Raw genomic sequence first — 6000 nt, forward strand, 5'->3', positions numbered from 1 at the left:
CACATACAGTTAATATACCCTGTACTGTTCTGACAGACAGGACCCATTATATACCCCAACACACACAGTTAATACCCTGTACTGTTCTGACAGACAGGACCCATTATATACCCCACACACACACAGTTAATACCCTGTACTGTTCTGACAGACAGGACCCATTATATACCCCAACACACACAGTTAATACCCTGTACTGTTCTGACAGACAGGACCCATTATATACCCCAACACACACAGTTAATACCCTGTACTGTTCTGACAAACAGGACCCATTATATACCCCAACACACACAGTTAATACCCTGTACTGTTCTGACAGACAGGACCCATTATATACCCCAACACACACAGTTAATACCCTGTACTGTTCTGACAGACAGGACCCATTATATACCCCAACACACACAGTTAATACCCTGTACTGTTCTGACAGACAGGACCCATTATATACCCCAACACACACAGTTAATACCCTGTACTGTTCTGACAGACAGGACCCATTATATACCCCAACACACACAGTTAATACCCTGTACTGTTCTGACAGACAGGACCCATTATATACCCCAACACACACAGTTAATACCCTGTACTGTTCTGACAGACAGGACCCATTATATACCCCAACACACACAGTTAATACCCTGTACTGTTCTGACAGACAGGACCCATTATATACCCCAACACACACAGGAGAGATGTCAAGGTGCAGGACAAGTGTATGTAGAGAAACGGTTAACTCGATAGCTACTGCAGTCAACTCCAAGCCTAACAGTAACTCAGCGGATGGGGTTGTTTGGTTGCTGAACTTGGGCTGTCGTTAAACTAACGTTAGTAGTTTACAAAACTTTGAACTTGATCCTAAAACTTTTTTGTAGCCAACTTAGGTAGCTGACGATAGTTGAAAAATGTGGAATGTAGTTAGTTAACGTTAGATAAGGGTGTGTTTGTATGACTTCACGCTACCTAACTAGTAAGTTAGCCTGAAGCTTGGACAACTCCAGCTAACTTGCTAAACAAGTTCAACAGGAGAAAGTTGGAAGCTGGAAGTTTATCAAAAAGCCCAACTAGTTAACTACATCAACTTGAACTAACTAACTAGCTAACTAGCTAACTAACTAACTAACTAACTAACTAACTAACGTTACTAGGTAAGTTAGTTAACATTTAGTACCACATACCCATCTTTGATTACACCTGTAACGTTAGAGACAGCTAGCAAGCTAACTAACTACTGTTATAGGTTAATTACTAACGTTAGTCAACTATATAGTACTGTACTAGTTAACTATTAGTTACTAACGTTAGACAACTATATAGTACTGTACTAGTTAACTATTAGTTACTAACGTTAGACAACTATATAGTACTGTACTAGTTAACTATTAGTTACTAACGTTAGACAACTATATAGTACTGTACTAGTTAACTATTAGTTAGTTACTAACGTTAGACAACTATATAGTACTGTACTAGTTAACTATTAGTTAGTTAGTAACGTTAGACAACTATATAGTACTGTACTAGTTAACTATTAGTTAGTTAGTAGCGTTAGTCAACTATATAGTACTGTACTAGTTAACTATTAGTTAGTTAGTAACGTTAGACAACTATATAGTACTGTACTAGTTAACTATTAGTTAGTTAGTAACGTTAGACAACTATATAGTACTGTACTAGTTAACTATTAGTTAGTTAGTAACGTTAGACAACTATATAGTACTGTACTAGTTAACTATTAGTTAGTTAGTAACGTTAGACAACTATATAGTACTGTACTAGTTAACTATTAGTTAGTTAGTAACGTTAGACAACTATATAGTACTGTACTAGTTAACTATTAGTTAGTTAGTAACGTTAGACAACTATATAGTACTGTACTAGTTAACTATTAGTTAGTTAGTAACGTTAGTCAACTATATAGTACTGTACTAGTTAACTATTAGTTAGTTAGTAACGTTAGACAACTATATAGTACTGTACTAGTTAACTATTAGTTAGTTAGTAACGTTAGACAACTATATAGTACTGTACTAGTTAACTATTAGTTAGTTAGTAACGTTAGTCAACTATATAGTACTGTACTAGTTAACTATTAGTTAGTTAGTAACGTTAGTCAACTATATAGTACTGTACTAGTTAACTATTAGTTAGTTAGTAACGTTAGACAACTATATAGTACTGTACTAGTTAACTATTAGTTAGTTAGTAACGTTAGACAACTATATAGTACTGTACTAGTTAACAACGTCAGCAAACAGAAGGTTAAGGAAACACCAGTGACAAACATAGTTAGTTAATAAAATAAGAGAAGCAGCACACATTTTTTCTCTGTATGCTGTCGAGGTTGTCACTTTACCTGAGTGTTCACTGGCGGAGTTGGCTGTGATTTCTCATGTTTGCTTTTCTGCACTTTCTGTTCAGTTCAGTCTCTGTTTGGGCTAACCTCGCTAGCCCGAAGCTAGCTTAACGACAGACCAATAATCTCTACCCGTTTAATACTTCGAATGACCTACTTGTTAACCAGTTATATATCTAATGAGCTAGCTATGTGATAGTTAACAAAACGCTATGTATAGGTCGTTCAATCTCATTAACTCGGATGTTATTGAAACAACAAAACAACATTCAAATATTTGGCTGACAAACGAACATAAACCGGAAATCGAAAACAACCGACACACTAAATCAAGACTGGCGACGTCACATTCACGGACATCGGCGGTGCAGTCTGGGGGGTGTAGTTCTATCGGATCTATTTTGTTTTGTTTTTGTAGTTGAGTCAATTATTAAAAGATATGAGCCGATGTTCGAGAATATCAAAACCGTAATATATCATGGGTGAATTGTGACTGATTGATCTACAAATATTAAGGAGTAGTTATTTTAAGATGCAAGGTGATTTGTTGATCAGGTCTGTCGCCTGCACTTGTCTGCTGCAATGTCGAACGAGCCCATTGGGCACTCTCCTCTGCCCAGACGTTGCTGAAGCATGGATGTCCAGGTACCAGGATGTCCTGGTAGGAGCTGTGGTACCAGGATGTCCAGGTACCAGGATGTCCTGGTAGGAGCTGTGGTACCAGGATGTCCAGGTACCAGGATGTCCTGGTAGGAGCTGTGGTACCAGTATGTCCTGGTAGGAGCTGTGGTACCAGTATGTCCTGGTAGGAGCTGTGGTACCAGGATGTCCTGTGGTACCAGGATGTCCTGGTAGGAGCTGTGGTACCAGGATGTCCTGGTACCAGGATGTCCTGGTAGGAGCTGTGGTACCAGTATGTCCTGGTAGGAGCTGTGGTACCAGGATGTCCTGGTAGGAGCTGTGGTACCAGGATGTCCTGGTAGGAGCTGGTACCAGGATGTCCAGGTAGGAGCTGTGGTACCAGGATGTCCTGGTAGGAGCTGTGGTACCAGGATGTCCAGGATACCAGGATGTCCTGGTAGGAGCTGTGGTACCAGGATGTCCTGGTAGGAGTATGTCCTGGTAGGAGCTATGGTACCAGGATGTCCTGGTAGGAGCTGTGGTACCAGGATGTCCTGGTAGGAGCTGTGGTACCAGGATGTCCTGGTAGGAGCTGTTGGTACCAGGATGTCCTGGTAGGAGCTGTGGTACCAGGATGTCCTGGTAGGAGCTGTGGTACCAGGATGTCCTGGTAGGAGCTGTGGTACCAGGATGTCCTGGTAGGAGCTGTGGTACCAGGATGTCCTGGTAGGAGCTGTGGTACCAGGATGTCCTGGGTAGGATGGGGTACCAGTATGTCCTGGTAGGAGCTGTGGTACCAGGATGTCCTGGTAGAGCTGTGGTACCAGTATGTCCTGGTACCAGGATGTCCTGGTAGGAGCTGTGGTACCAGTATGTCCTAGTAGGAGCTATGTCCTGGTAGGATGTCCTGGTACCAGGATGTCCTGGTAGGAGGATGTCCTGGTAGGAGCTGTGGTACCAGTATGTCCTGGTAGGAGCTGTGGTACCAGTATGTCCTGGTAGGAGCTGTGGTACCAGGATGTCCTGGTAGGAGCTGTGGTACCAGTATGTCCTGGTACCAGTACGTCCTGGTAGGAGCTGTGGTACCAGGATGTCCTGGTACCAGTACGTCCTGGTAGGAGCTGTGGTACCAGGATGTCCTGGTAGGAGCTGTGGTACCAGGATGTCCTGGTAGGAGCTGTGGTACCAGGATGTCCTGGTAGGAGCTGTGGTACCAGTATGTCCTGGTAGGAGCTGTGGTACCAGGATGTCCTGGTAGGAGCTGTGGTACCAGGATGTCCTGGTAGGAGCTGTGGTACCAGTATGTCCTGGTACCAGTACGTCCTGGTAGGAGCTGTGGTACCAGGATGTCCTGGTACCAGGAGCTCCTGGTAGGATGTCCTGGTACCAGGATGTCCTGGTAGGAGCTGTGGTACCAGGATGTCCTGGTAGGAGTATGGAGCTGTGGTACCAGGATGTCCAGGTACCAGGATGTCCTGGTAGGAGCTGTGGTACCAGGATGTCCTGGTAGGAGCTGTGGTACCAGGATGTCCTGGTAGGAGCTGTGGTACCAGGATGTCCTGGTAGGAGCTCCTGGTAGGACTGTCCTGGTACCAGTATGTCCTGGTAGGAGCTGTGGTACCAGGATGTCCTGGTACCAGTATGTCCTGGTAGGAGCTGTGGTACCAGGATGTCCTGGTAGGAGCTGTGGTACCAGGATGTCCTGGTAGGAGCTGTGGTACCAGGATGTCCTGGTAGGAGCTGTGGTATCAGGATGTCCTGGTAGGAGCTGTGGTACCAGGATGTCCTGGTAGGAGCTGTGGTACCAGGATGTCCTGGTAGGAGCTGTGGTACCAGGATGTCCTGGTAGGAGCTGTGGTACCAGGATGTCCTGGTACCAGGATGTCCTGGTAGGAGCTGTGGTACCAGGATGTCCTGGTAGGAGCTGTGGTACCAGGATGTCCATGTACCAGGATGTCCTGGTAGGAGCTGTGGTACCAGGATGTCCTGGTAGGAGCTGTGGTACCAGGATGTCCTGGTAGGAGCTGTGGTACCAGGATGTCCAGGATGTCCTGGTAGGAGCTGTGGTACCAGGATGTCCTGGTAGGAGCTGTGGTACCAGGATGTCCTGGTAGGAGCTGTGGTACCAGTATGTCCTGGTAGGAGCTGTGGTACCAGTATGTCCTGGTAGGAGCTGTGGTACCAGGATGTCCTGGTAGGAGCTGTGGTACCAGGATGTCCTGGTAGGAGCTGTGGTACCAGTATGTCCTGGTAGGAGCTGTGGTACCAGGATGTCCTGGTAGGAGCTGTGGTACCAGGATGTCCTGGTAGGAGCTGTGGTACCAGGATGTCCTGGTAGGAGCTGTGGTACCAGTATGTCCTGGTAGGAGCTGTGGTACCAGGATGTCCTGGTAGGAGCTGTGGTACCAGGATGTCCTGGTAGGAGCTGTGGTACCAGTATGTCCTGGTAGGAGCTGTGGTACCAGGATGTCCTGGTAGGAGCTGTGGTACCAGGATGTCCTGGTACCAGGATGTCCTGGAGGAGCTGTGGTACCAGTATGTCCTGGTAGGAGCTGTGGTACCAGTATGTCCTGGTAGGAGCTGTGGTACCAGGATGTCCTGGTAGGATGTCCTGGTAGGAGCTGTGGTACCAGGATGTCCTGGTAGGAGCTGTGGTACCAGGATGTCCTGGTAGGAGCTGTGGTACCAGGATGTCCTGGTAGGAGCTGTGGTACCAGTATGTCCTGGTACCAGTACGTCCTGGTAGGAGCTGTGGTACCAGGATGTCCTGGTAGGAGCTGTGGTACCAGGATGTCCAGGTACCAGGATGTCCTGGTAGGAGCTGTGGTACCAGTATGTCCTGGTAGGAGCTGTGGTACCAGGATGTCCTGGTAGGAGCTGTGGTACCAGGATGTCCAGGCACCAGGATGTCCTGGTAGGAGCTGTGGTACCAGTATGTCCTGGTAGGAGCTGTGGTACCAGGATGTCCTGGTAGGAGCTGTGGTACCAGGATGTCCTGGTACCAGGATGTCCTGGTA

The 6000-nt window shown here is 46.3% G+C and overlaps 1 protein-coding gene across 2 annotated transcripts in view; it reads right to left on the bottom strand.

The window, feature by feature from the left end:
• The window catches only part of rnf216 (ring finger protein 216), a 67150-nt gene extending 64476 nt beyond the window's left edge, over positions 1–2674 (bottom strand). For both annotated transcript variants that reach the window (XM_052510131.1, XM_052510132.1), the window contains exon 1: positions 2363–2674. The gene's annotated coding sequence lies outside the window, so the exon portion shown is untranslated. The remainder of the gene's footprint in view (positions 1–2362) is intronic.
• Between the last annotated feature and the right edge of the window lie 3326 nt (positions 2675–6000).

Source organism: Oncorhynchus keta, unplaced genomic scaffold (genome assembly GCF_023373465.1).
Source record: "Oncorhynchus keta strain PuntledgeMale-10-30-2019 unplaced genomic scaffold, Oket_V2 Un_contig_5395_pilon_pilon, whole genome shotgun sequence".
Lineage (NCBI taxonomy): Eukaryota > Metazoa > Chordata > Actinopteri > Salmoniformes > Salmonidae > Oncorhynchus > Oncorhynchus keta.